Raw genomic sequence first — 18725 nt, forward strand, 5'->3', positions numbered from 1 at the left:
GGACGTCCATATGGCGCCCCAATGATAGAAGATATTAGTCAGGAAATGTTTTATTTTGGAAGAAACGCTCTCACTCTCTGATCTTTCACCATTTAGCATGCGCCTCACTCGCTGTGCTCCTCCTACAAGCTCTGCTTCCATCATTTGAAGTTAACCCAGGCGGCAGACCGCCTTGTTAGCTTAATAGTTTGAATATGCAATTTTGGAATGATTTATTGCTGGCCTCTCATACACCATCCCCACATGGTTTTGCAGTCTTATTTTCATTTTTTTCTTACTGTGTCACATTTCAGCACATGTTCTACATGAGAAATTCTAACATGTGCTGAGTTGAGATGAGGCAGCACGTGCACACATTGCATGTATCTGTAATAGCGTATAGACTGTTTCCATTATGTCAAAGTCAAACTTGGCTTTATTGTCAATTCTTCACATGTACTAGACATACAAGGAATCAAAATTTCATTTCTCACCTTCCCTCTGTGATGACAGGACAAGATGTTTCGACAATAAGGACAGAAAAGTGCACAAGTATTTACAGTGTAGTGTCTGAGGTAAATGAATGTGACTGAACTCTGTTCCCACTCTGTTCAGTCATGGGAATTATTAATGCAGTCCTACTAATGATAAAAAAAAAATAAAACAATGTGTCATTTCATGGAGATTTTAAAAGTGAATTAATTGTCAGCTGTTTTAATAAATCTTGAGATCAGAATTACGGCAAACTGATTACATGAATTAGATGCAAGGCATCTAAGTGTGAAAATGTATTTAATAAATAAAGATAATGTGGATCAAAATGCATTCATTTCAGGTACTCTATATGTCTGCATAGCAGAATCCATTTTGTATTTAAAAGCATAGAAATAATGGATGTTAAAGAGTAGTATGTATGGTTACATATGTCCCACAATTTACTGTGGACAAACTTGTTTTGTGAGGGGAGTTACACAGAGGTAAAGTCTTGATTTGGTTTGTAACAAAATATACTGCAGACCGATTGTCATAGTAACCGGTCCGATATGGAAAAATATCGGACTGGTAATGAGCCAGTCAGAGCATTTGTAGCATCGTAGCCATATACAGGGCTGTGAAAACTCCGCGGATAGAAGAAATTCTTCTGATTTCATCATGGGGGAGGCGTGGGGGGTGTTAGTATTGTACTCTGTAATTTTGATTGTCAGTTTTTAAAATGGCTATCGGAAAGCATTTCCCTTTTTACGACATTGTGAAAGTTTTATAAGTCTGCGGACACTCATCTGAGTGTTACAGATACAAATCTGTGTGTTCATAGCTCCTGTAAGTTACTTAAGCTAAAAGTAGCATGTGGACGTCGCAAACTTTTAAGTCTCTCAAGTTTTTAAAAGAAGAGTTTTGCAGAATGTCTGTGTCACGGAGCAACATCAGACAGAGGGAAGATGGCAAGAAAGACTGTTTGAAAAGGTTTGATAAGGACAAGAATCCGTGGAATTGTCGCTGGCTTCATGAAAACATCTGAAAGATAAAGAAACAGGAAAAGCGTACTGTGCCATCAGGAAACACTGTAATTTTTTTTTTTCTCTCCCTGGAAAATAAACATTGTGCTGTTCAAACAGGATTTCAGACAAGATGATGTGACTCTTTATTTTATTATTCATCTAGACTTTCTTTCATTGCAAAAAGACACTGTGGCTTTGAATGGATTTACATGAATTTACACAACAATGTGACTTTTTGAGTATAAGGTATGTTATTGATATTTTACCATGATTTAAAAAAATATTCTACAAGCTTTAGCTGTGGTTTTTGAAATGCTTTAACAGTCTTTTCAGTCTTCATGAATTTCATGTAGTTTAAATGTTCTGAGTTAATGCATAATTTGGGTTACAGTTAAAAAGGAAAATCATTCCATGTCCTACTTCCATGTCATTCTGTTATTTCAACATTATCACTGACAGTTTAAATGAAATGTTGAATTTAGGATCATTTAAAAATGCACTTCTTTTGAGATTTTTTCCTTCCACGAAATGCTGAAAATGTAGACACAAAACTAATTTGGTTTCTGGGACCCCACGGGCCCTAGACCCCGGCTCCTGGGGGACCCCTGCAAATTTTTCCTCAGATTTCACAATTTTCATTTCACAGCCCTGCATGTTAATAATGTGGCATACTTTCATTTTAATTGGAACATTTTTTTTCCTCTTGTGAAATCCTTTGACTCCTACCTGCCCATAGCTGTCACTCCGGGAAGTTTAATGTGGATTTTGTGTTGGCCATGGCATACAGAGGCTGGAATATAAGTGCTGTGTAGTCACCTTACTTTGAAACAAAAACCCATTTAGCCTATTTACAACCTGGGAATCTCAGGCAAACATTATTAAAGTCTATTTTGCACATGGTACTGGTTACCTTCACAAAGAACACTCTACCAGCAAAGGCATACATTTTCACACTTTCATTTAGGGTATCTTTGTGTAGTTTGTTTGTTTAGCTTCAGTCTGTCCGTATGTTTCCACATAAGGTACAATAAGGAAGAGAAAGATAAGGAGGAAACCATATCTACGTTGCACTGGAGTACATGTCATGCTGAAGTATAAACTGCAGGTTTTTGCTATATTACCCAATTTCACGCCAGTTCCTGATGGCATCATGAAAAGTTAATTTATCTATGACTCTAAATTTTCCATAGGTGTGTGTGCAGGTCTGAATGTGTGTCTCTCTCTATATGTAGCCCTGTGAGAGACTGGGTTCCTGTCCAGGGTGTAGCCTGCCTCACACCCTATGACTGCTGGGATAGGCTCCAGCACGCCCTAAATTTGAGTAAGTGGGTATAGAAAATTATTAGATACATATATGTTTTAAAGTTGGAAAGAAATAAAATCCACTGAATCTAAAATTGCTGTTTTTGAAGCCAGATAACATCTCTGAAGTTATTTACCAGACATCTTACAGATGTTGGAGTGTACGTCCTGTGTGGATGCATCATGCAAGGTCAAAGGTAATGCATGCATGTATGTGCTTCCTCCTGTAGATGGCATTAAAAATGAAAATAAAATATTATGGAATTTCCCCCGTGTGTATATATGCTGTCTTCATTAAAATGAGCTGTTAATTTTGCAACATGCTGAAAAAAATAAGCCTCCATTAAAATGCTTGGATTTCAGTAGAAACTAAATTCTGTAATAATAATAAATAATACATTTTGTCAGTTTTGTGAAATTTGAAAGGCCGTACAGCTTTAAAGTCATGGGTGATATGATATTTATGTTACGATGATGATAATTATTCATATTCAGATTGGCATTTTTCATGGTTAGTTGCTTTCATCTGTTTATATTTACAAGCTTTTTGGTCTAATTTGTGCTATCACAATTTCATTTTCAGTAAATCTACTTTCACAGTTTTTCTGTGTAGGCTCTCAGTTGTCCAGTTGGTTTCCATAGTAGAGAAGCTTGAATCTTCGACTGGACTGGGTTGCTTGACGCGAGGACGTTTTGCTTCAAATATTTTTGCAAGCCAGCTTTACCCAACCTTTGATTATGATTGGAGACAGGGATTGGTATACTATGTCAGTGTTATGCCACAATCCTGTGACTTTTTGTTCACTGTCTCCCTCTGTTGTATTGTCTCCATCCCTGCTGTTCTGGAATGAGGAACAACCACAAACCCCGGCCAACTGATATCAATAATGCTACAATCCCCTGTGGATATCCCCTGTTTGCTCCATTATTAATGCCCCTGGCTTGTATCATCCACCAATATTAAAAAAAAAATGGCTGTGTACAAATTCAAACAGGTACCTTTGTGCGGTTCCCTGAAGGAGTCAAGAGAAAGGGCTCTATAGGTAAGTGTGATTTGACAGACTTGCACTCCTTCTGCAACAGTGTGACCTGTAAAAGAAATGTCCTTACAACAAAAAATGAATTACAAATTAGTATTTGGTGGGATTCAGGATGATCATGCCCATAAATATTATACAACTTTGAAAAACCTTATACCACTTCTAAAACTATTAAATTTGATAGGTGCTGACCTTTTGTTGAGGTTAAGGGCCGCTTCACACATCATACAAATGTGGTCGAATTGCGCATGAAGCAGGAATCGTATGCAATACATGTAAAATCATAGCTGCCTCTAATGCTTCGTACAAATCGTTCAGACATTTTCCTCACAATAAAAATCCGACGAGGGGTGTGGACCACTGCTTACTCAAAGCGTGCTCACAGGCGAATGACGCAACCGACAGGCGTGAAAAAAACTCATGCATGCGCACGAAGGTTCAAGCTTGGCTGATGCAAGCGCACATGATTCAAATCCATATAGTGTTTTGTTTTTTTTTTTTTTTAATAAAAAGGTCGGATAGTTTTCTAACAGACCTCATATACCAGATTTTACATAATGGATTTTCGCTCACATTAGACAATACATCCCATCCATCGCAACACATTTCCATTAAAAATCCATCACATGTACCAGACAGAACAGTCTGGGCATGCCCAGTCACAACACATGTTCAAAATGAAGTTCAGCACTGACACATACCGATTTGAGGAAAGTGGTTACTGTATTTCCTTGATTGAAAGTCAGGGCATTTTTTTTTAACAAAAAAAAAACAAAACAACAGGCAGGCCTTTATTCAAGGTGAGTTACAAAATTCCGCCTGCATTCTTATATAGTGTTAAGTTTCACACATATCCCTGGGTGTAGTGAACCAAAGACAACCACTTTAGTTCAGAGCGCTGTGTGTTGCTGTGAACACTCTCTGTAGGCCCGTCCAAACGACGGAGACTGCAAGGGCTGTGATTTGTCAATCTTGCGGTTCACTCTTTCCTCTCTCATCATACTTTAAAAGGTTTTTTGCAGTGAGCATGCTGATTACATTTTGATTATGGATCAAATGGAGGAGCCTTTAGCAGAAAAGTCTGCAAATATGACCAACTTTACAACATGGCATCTAAAAACTACAAAGATACTCAAATGACCTGCAATTCATGGAAGGAAATTGTATGTACCCTTGGATTGGAGGTTGACGATTGTATAAAGAAGTTAAGCTCACTGAGTGACAAATTGTTCCAGAAAAAGCCACTGTTCCTGTGGTAAATTGCATTAAGACACCCACCAACGCATCAGAGATCTTTAAAAGGGTCATGTACATGTCATTGCATGGGTCTGGAGATGTAGAAGCATAAATTAGCCATTAGGATTTTAGGAAAAAAAAAAGAGTGACTTGATGAAATGTATTCCTTTTAATGCACATAATGCCCAGTGTTTATTTAAGGTAGGCATTTATTTATTTATTCATTTATTTATTTTTTTAGATGAACATTTGCCATTACATGAGGCAGACCCCTAATCAAGGTCAGGTGTTTAAGCAAGGAAATACATAATCTTAATTGGTGCTGGGGATTCCCGGTAGATCGTTCGGCAGCTCCTGACTAACTAATCCATTAGATGCATATAGCAGATTTTGTCCATTTTATACATATGTTTTATACATATGACAAATTTCAATTTTAACAGAAAAAATTGGCTGGTCCACCAGAATGCATTATATGTGGGTTTTATTGTATGTATGTGTGTGTGTGTATATACACACACACACACACACACACACACACACACAGCAGAAGCAGCTACTAGATAACAAAGCAATACCCCAGGACTCAAAGACCAGGCAAAGTGACCAGCTGTCATGGTTGGGCTGGTGGGTTTTGTTTATCAAGGATTTGTTTGTTTTTGGTGGTTGGTTTCATATTCGTCTCATTCTCTTGTCCTTTGTCTGGGGTGTTGGGTGTGTCTTACCTGTTGTCCTCTGCTTGCCACACCCGGTTCCTGCTCTTTCCTCCTCACCAGTTTCACATTGCCTCTGATCACCACCTGAATTTTAGCGTCACGTTTCCCTCCTGTCTTTGCCAGACCATCTGTGCTTTATGCCAGCATTTCCAGGCTTATTCCACAGTATTCTTGTGTTCTCATTCATATCTTGCTGTGTACAGACTGTTCACTTGTTTTTTGTTTTTTTTTTTCATCTCATCTGGCATCTCATGTTTTGGATATGCTGATTTATTTGCTGAACCCTGCCTGGTAACCAAGTAAATCCTTTTGAACTTCCACTTTTGAGTCTGAGTCCTTCAACTGTGTCCCGCCTTTTCTGAGTTTCTGACAACAGTCTGCATTGCCTACAAGAAGGCCAATAACTCAGTGCCTCAGACATTGATACTGGAGTGCTTGGCACTACACTGCCAACAGGGCACTGATAACCTTCATCAGGAACTCAGTGAGACTGTGAAAGACATCACTGGAGGTGAACTCCAAAGCAGTTGCAGAAGTCACCCTCAAGAGTGGAATATACAAAAGTGATGCACTGCCCTCACTGCTGTTCTGCATAGGCCTAAACCCCCTCAGCCAACTCATCACAGAGTGGATGCGGATATTGATTCAGGAGTGGAGTAATCATCAGCCATCTCCTGTACATGGATGACATCAAGCTGTATGCCAAGAGTGAGTGAGACGAACTCACTGATCGACCTCACCAGGATATACAGGGATGATAGTGGGATGCCAGTTGGATTGGATTAGTGTGGCAGAGAGAGGTAAGGAGATCCAGACTGAGGGGGTGGTGTTGCAAGAAGACAGGATAGTGGACATAAAGGTCAGCTACAAGTACCTGGGAATTCCACAAGCCAATGGGAATCATAATGAACATGCAAGAAGGTCAGCCACAGCCAAATACCTCAGGAAGGTGAGAAAGGTGCTGAAAAGCCAGCTCAATGGTAGGAATAAGATCTGAGCCATCAATACATACACCCTGCCAGTCATCAGATACCCAGTTAGGATAATAAGCTGACCACAGGAGGAGACAGATGACACTGATGTCAAGATGTGAAAACTCCTCACAATGCATGGAGGTTTCCACCCAAAGTCCAATACCCTGAGGCTCTATGAGCAAAGCAAGGAGGGAGGATGAAGATTAGTGAGTGTCAGAGCCAAAATCCAGGATGAGATAAGGAGCGTCAACAAATACATCAGAAAGATGGCCCCCAAGATCAGCTACTACAGTAATGGCTCAGCTCAAGACCAAAGGTGGTAAGGAACTTGAGGAGGAGATATCATGGAAGACCAAGCCCACCATGGGATGTATCATTGACAGGAAGTACAGACAACAGGACCCAAGTTGCAGGCTGTGCAAATGTGCCCAAGAGTCAGCCCAACACATGTTAGCAGGATGCAAGCTGGAACAGTATACACTGAGATGCACATCCAAGTGTTGGGAATCATGTACAGGAACATATGTGCCGCATACGGATTAGAACTCCCCAAGTCCTGATGGGAGACACCACCAAAAGTGGTTGTGAGCAACAGGGATAAGATCCTATGGGACTTCAAATTCCAGACAGACAAGCAGCTGCTGGCCAAACAACCAGACATAGTGGAGGTTGACAAAGGAAAAAAGACTGCAGTTGTGATCAGTGTAGCAATTCCAGCTGACAACAACATCAGAAAGAAGGAGCACAAGAAAATAGAGAAGTACCAAGGGTTGAAGGAGCGACTGGAGGAGATGTGGAAGGTAAAGTCCAAAGTGGTCCCAGTGGGAGCAGGAGCACTAGGAGCTATAAATTGGAAATTTGGCTCCAGCAGATTCCAGTCACAACATCAGAGGCCTCTGTCCAGAAGAGTGCAGTCATATGAACAGCTAAGATACTGTGCCAAACCCTCAAACTCCAGTGCCTCTGGTAGAGTACCCAAGATTGAGGGATGCACATACCGCCCTCCAAAGAGAGGGTGATATATATATATATATATATATATATACACAACCCCAATTTCAATGAAGTTGGGACATTGTGTAAAATGTAAATTAAAACAGAATAAATGTCTTGTCTTTGTGATGTATTCAATTGAATATAGGTTGAAGAGGATTTGCAAATCATTATAATGTTCAAACTGACAGATGTTTTTTTTGCAAATATTTGCTCATTTTGAAATGGATGCCTGCAACACCTTTCAAAAAAGTTGGGATGGGGCCACAAAACACTGGGAAAGTTGATGAATGCTCAAGGAACACCTAATTGGAAACAGGTGAGTGTCATGATCGGGTATAAAAGGAGCATCCCCAAAAGGCTCAGCCATTCATAAGCAAAGATGGGGTGAGGATCACCACTTTGTGAACAACTGTGTGAAAAAGTAGTCCAACAGTTTAAGAACAATGTTTCTCAACATTCAATTGCAAGGAATTTAGGAATTCCATCATCTACAGTCCATAATATAATCAAAAGATTCAGAGAATCTGGAGAACCTTCAACACGTAAGCGGCAAGGTCGAAACCAACATTGAATGCCCGTGACCTTTGAACCCTCAGACAGCACTGCATTAAAAATCAACATCATTGTGTAAAGGATCTTACTCTGTGGGCAGAGGAACACTTCAGAAAACCATTGTCAGTTAACACAGTTCATTGCTACATCAACAAGTGCAAGTTAAAACTGTATCATGCAAAGCGAAAGCCATACATCAACAATATCCAGAAATGCCACCGCCTTCTCTGGGCCCGAGCTCATTTGAAATGGACAGATGCAATGTGGAAAAGTGTGCTGTGGTCTGATGAGTCCACATTTCAAATTGTTTTTGGAAATCATGGACGTTGTGTCCTCCAGACAAAAGGGGGAAAAGACCATCCAGACTGTTACCAGCGCAAAGTTCAAAAGCCAGTATCTGTGATGGTATGGGGGTGTGTTAGTGCCCATGGCATGGGCAACTTACACATCTGTGATGGCACCATCAAAGCGCAAAATACGACAATGGAGACCCCAGACTGTTGAACAACTGAAGTCGTACATCAAGCAAGAATGGGAAAGACTTTCACCTGCAAAGCTTCAACAATTAGTGTCCTCAGTTCCCAGATGCTTATTGAGTGTTGTTAGAAGGAAAGGTGATGTAACACAGTTTTAAACATACCATTGTCCCAGCTTTTTTGAAACTTGTTGCAGGCATCCATTTCAAAATGAGCAAATATTTGCACAAAAACAATAAAGTTTATCAGTTTGAACACCCTCTGGGGCCGACGCCGTTGTATACGACGACAGCTGAAGAACTTTTTAATGATATCAGATAGAAACTTACTTTTTTTTTTTGCTGAAAAGTTAACTCCGCGGACTTTCGAGCCATCCATCGGCCATCTTTGTACACCTCATAGAAGCTGTGTGATGATGTGTGCAATATGAGTGTCCAATCGGAATTGGTTCACCGTCACATGGTTTTACAACATCCAATCGTAGGGCAGATTTACCTCACATGAAAAGCCAAAGATCGTTTTCAGGAGTGATATGTTACCAGTTGGCCTGTTTGAATAGCCCCCTGGGTGCTCCAATGAGTAAATACTATTAGTCCATACTCAGTGTGCCCTACGCCATTACACACAGCGATCAGTGAAAGCAGACGGAGAGCCTCCGATGACAGTCTCATGTGAAAGCTCTTTTAGGAGCAGCACAGAACAGTCCAAAGCAGAGTAGAAGTAGAAGTTTGTGTTGTAACCTTTGTGTAATCGCAGACAGAAATTGCTTTGAAATGAAAAAAAAAAACAAAAACGCATAGACCATCTTGTATATACGAGGGCTGTCAATAAAGTATAGGTCCTTTTTATTTTTTTCAAAAACTATATGGATTTCATTCATATGTTTTTACGTCAGACATGCTTGAACCCTCGTGCGCATGCGTGAGTTTTTCCACACCTGTCGGTGACGTCATTCGCCTGTGAGCACTCCTTGTGGGAGGAGTCATCCAGCCCCTCGTCGGAATTCCTTTGTCTGAGAAGTTGCTGAGAGACTGGCGCTTTGTTTGATCAAATTTTTTTCTAAACCTGTAAGGCACATTGAAGTGGACACGGTTCGAAAAATTAAGCTGGTTTTCGGTGAAAATTTTAACGGCTGATGAGAGATTTTGAGGTGATACTGTCGCTTTAAGGACTTCCCACGGTGCGAGATGTCGCGCAGCAGTCCCAGGCACCGTCGTCAGCCTGTTTCAAGCTGAAAACCTCCACATTTCAGGCTCATATGTATATATTTGTATATATTGTTCAAAATTTGCATTTGTGTTTATTGTTTGAACCTTTTTGTTGTACAATCTTTCACACAAGACCTCAAATTACCTTTATAAAGTGTCAGAACAGTTGTTTATTATAAATTGCTGTGTGTTTTGAATACACGTGTGGAAAATTATTTTCCGCTTCTCTTTTTTCTTTCTTCTTTTTGTTTGAAAACCTTTATTACACTTATAAAACACAACAAAAGCATATATATTCTGAAAGCACACAGATTGTGGGATGCAGGGAGAGCTGATAACAGCAGTAACCAAACATTTATGCCAGGTGAGTGAACTGTCCAAAAAATGCCCTCGGACCCCAGAGGGTTAAATATCTTGTCTTTGTGATGTATTCAATTGAATATCGGTTGAAGTGGATTTGCAAATCATTATATCCTGTTTTTATTTACATTTTACACAATGTCCCAACTTCATTGGAATTGTGGTTGCATATATTACACACACACACACACACACACACACACACACACACACACACACACACACACACACACACACACACACACACACACACACACACACACACACACACACACGTCTTGAGAGCCATGTACAAAACCTATGGATATAATCTGCCTTAATGATTGACCAGTGCAGATTTTTTGAAACAATTAGACCTAATCACCCAAGGAGATCAGACTCTTTCTTTCCTTGTTTCCATTTTTCCCTTTCCTCAATCGTTTCCACTGTTGTTTTTCTAGGTGCTTTCACATAGAACTTGAACCCTTTCCTTTGCCCGCTCTCAGACTTGCAGAGTCACCTTCACTGCTCCTCCACACCATCCTCCTCCTACACTGCTGTGTTTTATGGCTAAAAGCTGTTATTCCGCTCGGCTGAAGCCCGACTCCTCTCTGTAATATTTCATTCATCAGAACAATTAAAGCGGAACATTGGTTTCCAGGGTGATAATTAGTGTTTGATGAGTGAACCTGAACACCACCAGGACAAGACAGCATGATTACTCTCATTTGCCGGTCTTCGTGCTATTTCAGGGTTATTATCCATTGTCTTGTCAAGCAAATAGAGGAAGAAAACATCCATGAAATGGAGAGAGGTGAGACTGGAGAGACATGCGGCATGAAGTGCGGAGGTATAAAAGAGTCACGGGAGAGTTTGTTGGAAATGAGTGGCTTGTAATCGGAGGAAGTCTTTCAGATAGTGATACACCACATTAACTAGGTCTCCTGCTGTTTCATGCAAACTCGTGGCATCTCTATCTGCACACTATTCAGCAACTTTTATTCTTCTTTTAATGTTATGCCTTTCACACAATTTTTTTTTACATGGACCCAGCAACTGAAAATGTTATGTTGAGTCAACAAAATGGCAAAACATTCTTTTGAATAAAAAATCTCAAGTGAACTCATGTTTTAGTTTAGAATAGTCATTCATTCAAATTCCACTGGCACTCTCCAAAGTTCTGTAAAGTAATTTAAGTTCATTTAAAACAGATTACCTTTAAAGGTTTGTTTTGGCAAAGGTGGAGGTCATTGAGGTCAAAGTAAAAAATAAATAAATAAAAAACACTGATTTCCACCAAACTTGGCAGACATATGCAGATGGGCTCTGGAATTGGCCAGGCTATATCATGTCATTGGGATCAATGGTCCAAATTACTTTTTTTTTTCTCTCCACACTCCAATTTGCACCAAACAATGCATGCATATGGTGGTGCATGGAATTTCCTTTCTGGAATTTCCTGGCAAGGTCAGATTTGTAAAGGTCAGTCATTAGGTTAACAGACACGTCTCTGTTGGCCTACTCCTCCCAGGTCATTTTGCTGATTTTTGTCCAACTTGGCATGCCAATAAATGTCGACTCTGAAAGTGACTTTAAAAAATTAATTGTGACAAAGGTCAAGGAATCTGAATTTCAACCTTATTTGGACCACGTGTGCTACACAATTAAGGGGATTCCTGGATTGTGATTGGCAAGTATAGCCATAAATTAATCACTGGGTGAAGGTCAGGGTTATTGAGGTAAAAAAAAAAAAAAAATGTAATGATGCAAGCGTTTTATTCTGTGCACCCACATGGCCAAAGCCATAGTTGAGTTGACACATTTTTAGTTTCAGAATCAGAAAGTATGAGAATTAAAAAGATCTAGAATATGATTTTTCATATGTACAAAAAAAATGAATGGTTAGAACAATGTAACAAACTGAATAAAGGAAAGAGAAATCAGAAGTAGCAGCCATGACAAAAAGTCATAAATTGCAGTGTATTTAATAAATGAAATACATTTTACAGTGCCGCTACATTTTTCATGTGTAGCTTGAAACTAATTGCAATTCATGTTATATTCCATGAAAACACATTTAAAACAAGTATTTGAACCTGGGAACATATAGGGACTAATTACTCATTTGGGACAACTATATTTCTACTGTACAATCTGGCATGTAACGGTGACTACTTTGCAGCTGTCTTTCCATTCCACTACACAAATTAAGTTGGCAAGTACACAGCAAGTGTCACTGTGACAGACAAATCGACCGAGACTTTGCTTGTAATATGAAGCACGTGGCTCCTGATTCAGCTTAAAAGAGTAGCTGCACTGAATCAGAGAAATCAAGAATGTCTGAATTAACAAGCTTTAGCTGTGTAAGGTACACTCCAACATGAAAGCATTTTACCGCAGTATACTTTCATTTTTTCCTTTGTGCACGACACTTTGAGGGTGTTGGGAGACCAACTTGCATGCATGCATGCATGCATGCACTGAGGTATGTACACATAGCACAGTTGCCATTCCACAAGTCAAAAACCCTCCCTGAACCAACCAATCAATCCATCAATAAATATTCAAGACTATGATACATAAAGCCATGTGAATGGATTAGTTAAAGCTACAGTGTTTATGATGTATGAATATTTATTTTCAGAAACGGACAATATGATTCATAACCTGGCTGAGTACAGGAGTGTGGTGCACAGGTTTGTGGAGTGGTGTGGACTCAGCCACCTGCAGCTCCACATATTTAAGACAAAGGAGCTGGTGGTGGACCTCAAAGACGGAAGACCCATCCAAACCCAGTTACCACAATTGGAACTGAGGTGGATATTGTGGACTACTACAAGTACCTGTGTGTTCACATAGACAACAAACTGTACTGAATGTAAACACAGATGCTGTGTACAAGAAAGGTCAGAGTCGACTGTACTACCTCAGGAGGCTCAGATCTTTCAATGTCTGCAGAAATATGTTGCAGATGTTTTATCTCCCGGTGGTCTCCAGCATCATCTTCAGCCCTGTAGTGTGCTGGGCAGCAGGGTGAAGGCAGTTGACACAAATAGACTCAACAAACTCATCAGGAGAGCTGGCTCTGTCATGGGGGTTGAGCTGGAGTCGGATGCTGAGGAAGCTGCTCAGCATCCTGGACAACCCCTCCCACCCCCTGTATGCCACACTGACATCCTGTCAGAGCATATTCAGCCATAGACTGAGACCACTGAGGTGCACCACAGAATGCCACAATAGGTCTTTCCTAAATGTGGCAATCAGAGTGTATAATTACTCCCCCTTCTGCAGGATGAATACATAATGAACAGATTGATTCAGTGTTATTCAGTTATTCAGAGTAAATTTGTTGTACTTATTTTAAAAAAATGACATTGTTTACTCTTTCTGTACTCTGCTGAAATAATTTCATTCAGGATAAATAAAGCTGATCTTATAACCATCTCTTTTGAGTGCAACTTATTACTGTAACAACAACTCGATGTGTTTTGATAAGCTTCGAAAGAGGCTGCCATGTTGATACTGCAGCCCAAAAGAGACATACTTACTCCATGTTTGCATTTCATAGCTCAGTTGAACAACTGAAGAAGAAAGAAGAGGAATCAGTGTCTGCTTTCACTCGGAGCAGAGTGCATCATGTGCATCATACAAAATATCCCAGCAGGCTTGGGCAAATGAAGAACATCCTTTACACAGCCTTGTCCCAGATCCTCAAAGCCTTCACCCTCAGTGCCTGAAATTGCATCACCCCTTCTACCGCCAATCAGCAACTCTCCATAGCTGCAACTATGAAATCATAGAGGCCTGGAACGTAGAGTGGGCTCAAAACCATCACTCTGCCCAGCTAACGGTAGACCGTAACACTATAGCACCCTCAGGTTCTGACTCCCCCATAGCCTGTGGGTAACCTTAAATTGTCTCATAGCTGGAGTGGGTCATTTTGGTGCAGATATGCATCGATGGGGGCTGAAACCATCAGCTTTGTGCAAGTGCTGAGCGGAGGAACAGACTGCGGCTCATATACGCTGTGAATGTAAGATCCTTCGCCCTCCACTCACCCATCATAACCTTACAACCATAGATGACGATATGGAGATATGGCTTCAACACCTGGCTAGCATTGTTGGATGAGTTTTACAACACATATGCAAGAAGAAGAAGAAGAAGTGTCTGCTCATGTATACACTGTCTACGGTTCTGTGCAGGATCCTACATATTGCTTCTCACAAGAGAAGGCAATTAAGAATGAATCTCCATTACCAAAAAAGCAAAAATGTGAAAGGGAAACAAAGTCAAGAGTGGTGACGGCATAATGTAATTGGCAACCTCACCTCTAGAAGACAATAAATCCTCCACACTATAGCTTTAATCTAGATGTCTTGATTACCGGAAGGTCAATGTGTTGTGGTCATGGGGTGTAAATTTCATCCATGTATGTATGAACGAGTGCATACAAATTCTGTTTATTCATGCTTTTTAGTTTGTACAGCTGGAGATAGAGGAGGAATGCAGCGAGGGGAAAATACTGAAATGCATGTGAAGTTTGCATCAGCACGACAGGCAAGCACCTGTCAGCTTTTTTTGGGGCTCTGGATGTAAATGATGTTGACCTTCTACAGAAGCTGCTTCTCACAGTGTGCAGTACTAGAATAATGGCCATGTGATGTTTGCAGCTAGATTTGACCTCTGTGAGTGCACACAGAACACTTTTCCCACCAAATGGAAGCAGACTGCATCCAGTCCCTCTATGTCTGTCTTTTTTTAGGACAACTGAGTTACATTTCATGGGGCCGTGGCACTTACATCTCAATAGTAATCACTTCAAACTGGCGATGCTCCATTTGCTTAACGATTAAGCACAGAGAGGATGCAGAAAGAATTTGCTGCTAATTCGAAGCTTTAATGAGCCTGGTAATTAGAGCTAAATGTTAATGAACAGTAGGTATTGCAATTCAATGCCTGGGCAGGGACTTCCAGCTGATGAAACCAGTGGGACACGACTTCTCTTAGCTCCCACAGTGAAGTCCTTAATGTTCAAGCACATTCTACAACAAAATGAAATGAGCGTTGCTTCCCCAAAGCACTCCAAACATGGATGTTTCAAGGGGCTTGTGGCCTCAGGCAAAAGGGACCTACGGGGACTGAACTCCCCCCCAAATGAAAAAAAAAAAGAAGATTGGATCATCACCTGACCCCAAGGCAGCCAATGGACATACTTTCTGTGATCACAAAAACAGTTTTCTGCCACCACCAGTTTTAGGATCACAGCCACTGGTAACATGCTAGCCATGGTTAAAGATTTGTAGATGTAATAATCATACAAATAAATTCAAAAAGATATAACATGCAGTTTATGCATTAATATAAATTAAAACTGAATTGACTGATTTTTCTGACGGTGAGACAAATTAAAACTTTTTGCGAGACTAATTTATTCATCATAACCAATTTTCACTTCCTATTGTCTCATTTTTTCACCCCAACTTCTTCTTGATTGAAAGATAAGTGCAGTTCGTGGTGGTTGTAGGTTGCTGCTCTGAAATTACGAAGTGCTTGGCTGCAAGATAATTGCATGGTGCCTTGTTAGAGGCATTTCTGCCCATGGTCTAGTAGTTTTCTGGGCTATACATGTCCAGTCATAAAGTTTAAGGGGGATGTCATGAAATTGTCATTCCTGTATATATTGTTTCCATTTCAGTTTGAGTGCCTAGTCATGTGCCTAGCTTGCCAACTGTGTTGCAATGCTCATTACAAAAAAGTATGCACATGTGATGCAAGAGATGCATTTGAAATAAAAGAGAAATGTGCTGAAACATGTTTTAAAGTCCTACAACTCAAACTTAAACAGGAATTAGGGTTTGGGGATGGGAAAAAATGATGGCCCTGTATGCAGACACAGGGCCTCAGGAGGTTAAACTGATAAAATGCAGCAAAAATTTGGTCTTTGGGAAAGGGAAGCAGAATTGAGACATCACTAAAGGAAAGTAAGATGAGTAACGCAAAATACTTGCACATTGCAAGATGAGAGTTAAAATTGATGCGGGTTTTGCATCTCTGTCTGTAAGTGAGAAAGAGGAAAAAAAAAAGAGAGGGGGAGAAGGGAAAGTAGTGTTCCCCCTGCAGCAGTCTGTCGGCTTGGTGTTCACGGTGGCTGAGCAGAGTGGAAGGCGCAGCCGGCCCGCAGGGAGCACTTGGCACGCCATCAGCTTTGCACCGGGCACGCTCACTGCCGAGCCAGCGCAGCCCAAACACACAAGCATCGGCGATCAAAACAATGCCAAACAAACACACACTGAACACAGTGACAACATGTGAGGGCAGCGATGGAGATTAGGGGGGTTGGGGGTGGTGATGCACAGACACAGGCGAGAAGAGCAGTGGCTGCTGGTGAAGCCTGATCTTGGACTTGATGTGTCATATTTATGTCCAGCGGTGAAAAGATTACTGATTTATGTTCATGTTTCTCAGATATAATTTGATGTAAATACAAAAATACATAAAAGTGAGTGCAGTAAATTAAGGAATTGTAAGTAATACTGTGATTTTGATGAGAACCCAGTCTTGAACCCCTGTTCCATATAGAACTGGTTACATTTATGTGAAACAAAAGTCCACTTCATATCTTTTCATAACTTGGGTTGTCTGCAATAGTGCATTCTCAGGTTTCACATATGGTCTGTGAACTCATGCAAGAGAAGGACAAAGCAATATTCAGGCCAGTAGGCATGAGAACAATCCCAACCTGATCTGCATAAACCAGTGATTGTTAGATTCCATCGAAACTGGTGGATCAGCACAGGACAGATGACTACTATACTGCGCTGTTGTCCAATTATAAAATATGTTCATCTCTGCATAATAATTTGAATTGTTATGTGCCAACTAGACTACTGCTAATAATATATAAGGATAGCAAAAAATGATTAATTCAGAAGTTGGTGAGGCCAGACAATTGTGTTGTGTTTTATCAGTAAACAGGACAGATTAATGCAGCTTTAACCTCTCCCATTTTTTTTTCTCTCAACACAGTTTTGATATTCTTACATTTACTTTGACTTCTGTTGTATTGCAGACAATATGAATCCAAGTCCAGCACCTCTTACACAACCATGGCTTTGTAATGTGTGCAGAATATGGTTTGACATTGTCTTGTTGAAAAATACATGGTGTCCCTGGAAAAGATGACATCTTGAAGGCAGCATATGTTGCTCTAAAATTTTTATGTACTTTTCTGCATTGATGCAACCATCACAAAAGTGTATATTCCCCTTGCAAGGCCACTGACAACCCAATGCAGTGACAAATCCTGGCTTTCGGACATGTTGCTGATAACAGTCTGGACAGCCCTTTTCAGCTTTGATGCAGAGCACGCTATGTCCATTTCTTCCAAAAAACAAATATATATATATATATATATATATATATATATATATATATATATATATATATATATATATATATATATATATATATATATATATATATATATATATATATATGAAAAGTTACTTTATAGTTACTTCATGAGCAGCTTTATGCAGTTACTTTATTAGGAGCTGCTGACAAATTGTAACTATTAAGTAAGGTAAATAATAAGGTAACTAGAAATCAATTTAATTCAAAGTATTTAAGTTATATAGTGCCAAATCATAAAGTTGCCTCAAGGCGCTTCACACAAGTAAGGTCTAATCTTTCCAACCCCTAGAGTAAGAACACAGGCAACAGTGGTAAGGAAAAACTCCCTCTGATGATTTGAGGAAGAAGCCTCAAGCAGACAAGACTTAAAGGGGTGACCCTCTGCTTGGGCCATGCTACTGACAATTAACTAGGGATGTCCCGATCAGGATTTTTGGCCCTGATCCAATTCCGAGTCATCTGATTTTGAGTATCTGCCGATACCAAGTCCTGATCCGATACTTTAAAAAACTGAATGAACAATGAACAAATGCTAAATATATAATATTTTTATTTTAATCACCTTATTTTATTATTTATCACTTAAACAGTGCACTTCTCCTTGAGGTAGCTTGAACAATCAAGTAATAATCTGCCAGACTTAAAAAAGTACAAATTTCCATGTTATTTTATTTGTCTAAAAATAAATGTCCAAGGTTTCTTATGTTAAACAATAAATTATCTAATCTGAAATAACAGGTGGTTTTAATTTACAAATGAAAGGTTTCTAAAGAACCATTTATTGATTTATTTAGCTATTTTAATTACAAGTGTTCTAAACTTTTTAAAAACAGTAATCAGAAATTTTGAGGTAACAAACAACAACAAAAAACATTTCCAAGGATTTTTCTTCAGAAAACTGCTCTATAAATGAGCAGTCCTGTGACACGTTTCTTTTTTGTACAGATCAGTGGTTTCTGCCCCGATCTGTTTTACAGAGATCAGTGGTTTCT

At 39.8% G+C, this 18725-nt stretch overlaps 1 long non-coding RNA gene across 1 annotated transcript; it reads left to right on the forward strand.

Moving 5' to 3' along the window:
* Nucleotides 1-1797: 1797 nt before the first annotated feature.
* Nucleotides 1798-15410, forward strand: LOC117524879. The gene is made up of 3 exons (XR_004564890.1): nt 1798-2017; nt 2932-2933; nt 15399-15410. It is a non-coding gene; the product is annotated as an uncharacterized LOC117524879 (long non-coding RNA).
* Nucleotides 15411-18725: the final 3315 nt, after the last annotated feature.

Source organism: Thalassophryne amazonica, chromosome 14 (assembly GCF_902500255.1).
Source record: "Thalassophryne amazonica chromosome 14, fThaAma1.1, whole genome shotgun sequence".
NCBI classification, from domain to species: domain Eukaryota; kingdom Metazoa; phylum Chordata; class Actinopteri; order Batrachoidiformes; family Batrachoididae; genus Thalassophryne; species Thalassophryne amazonica.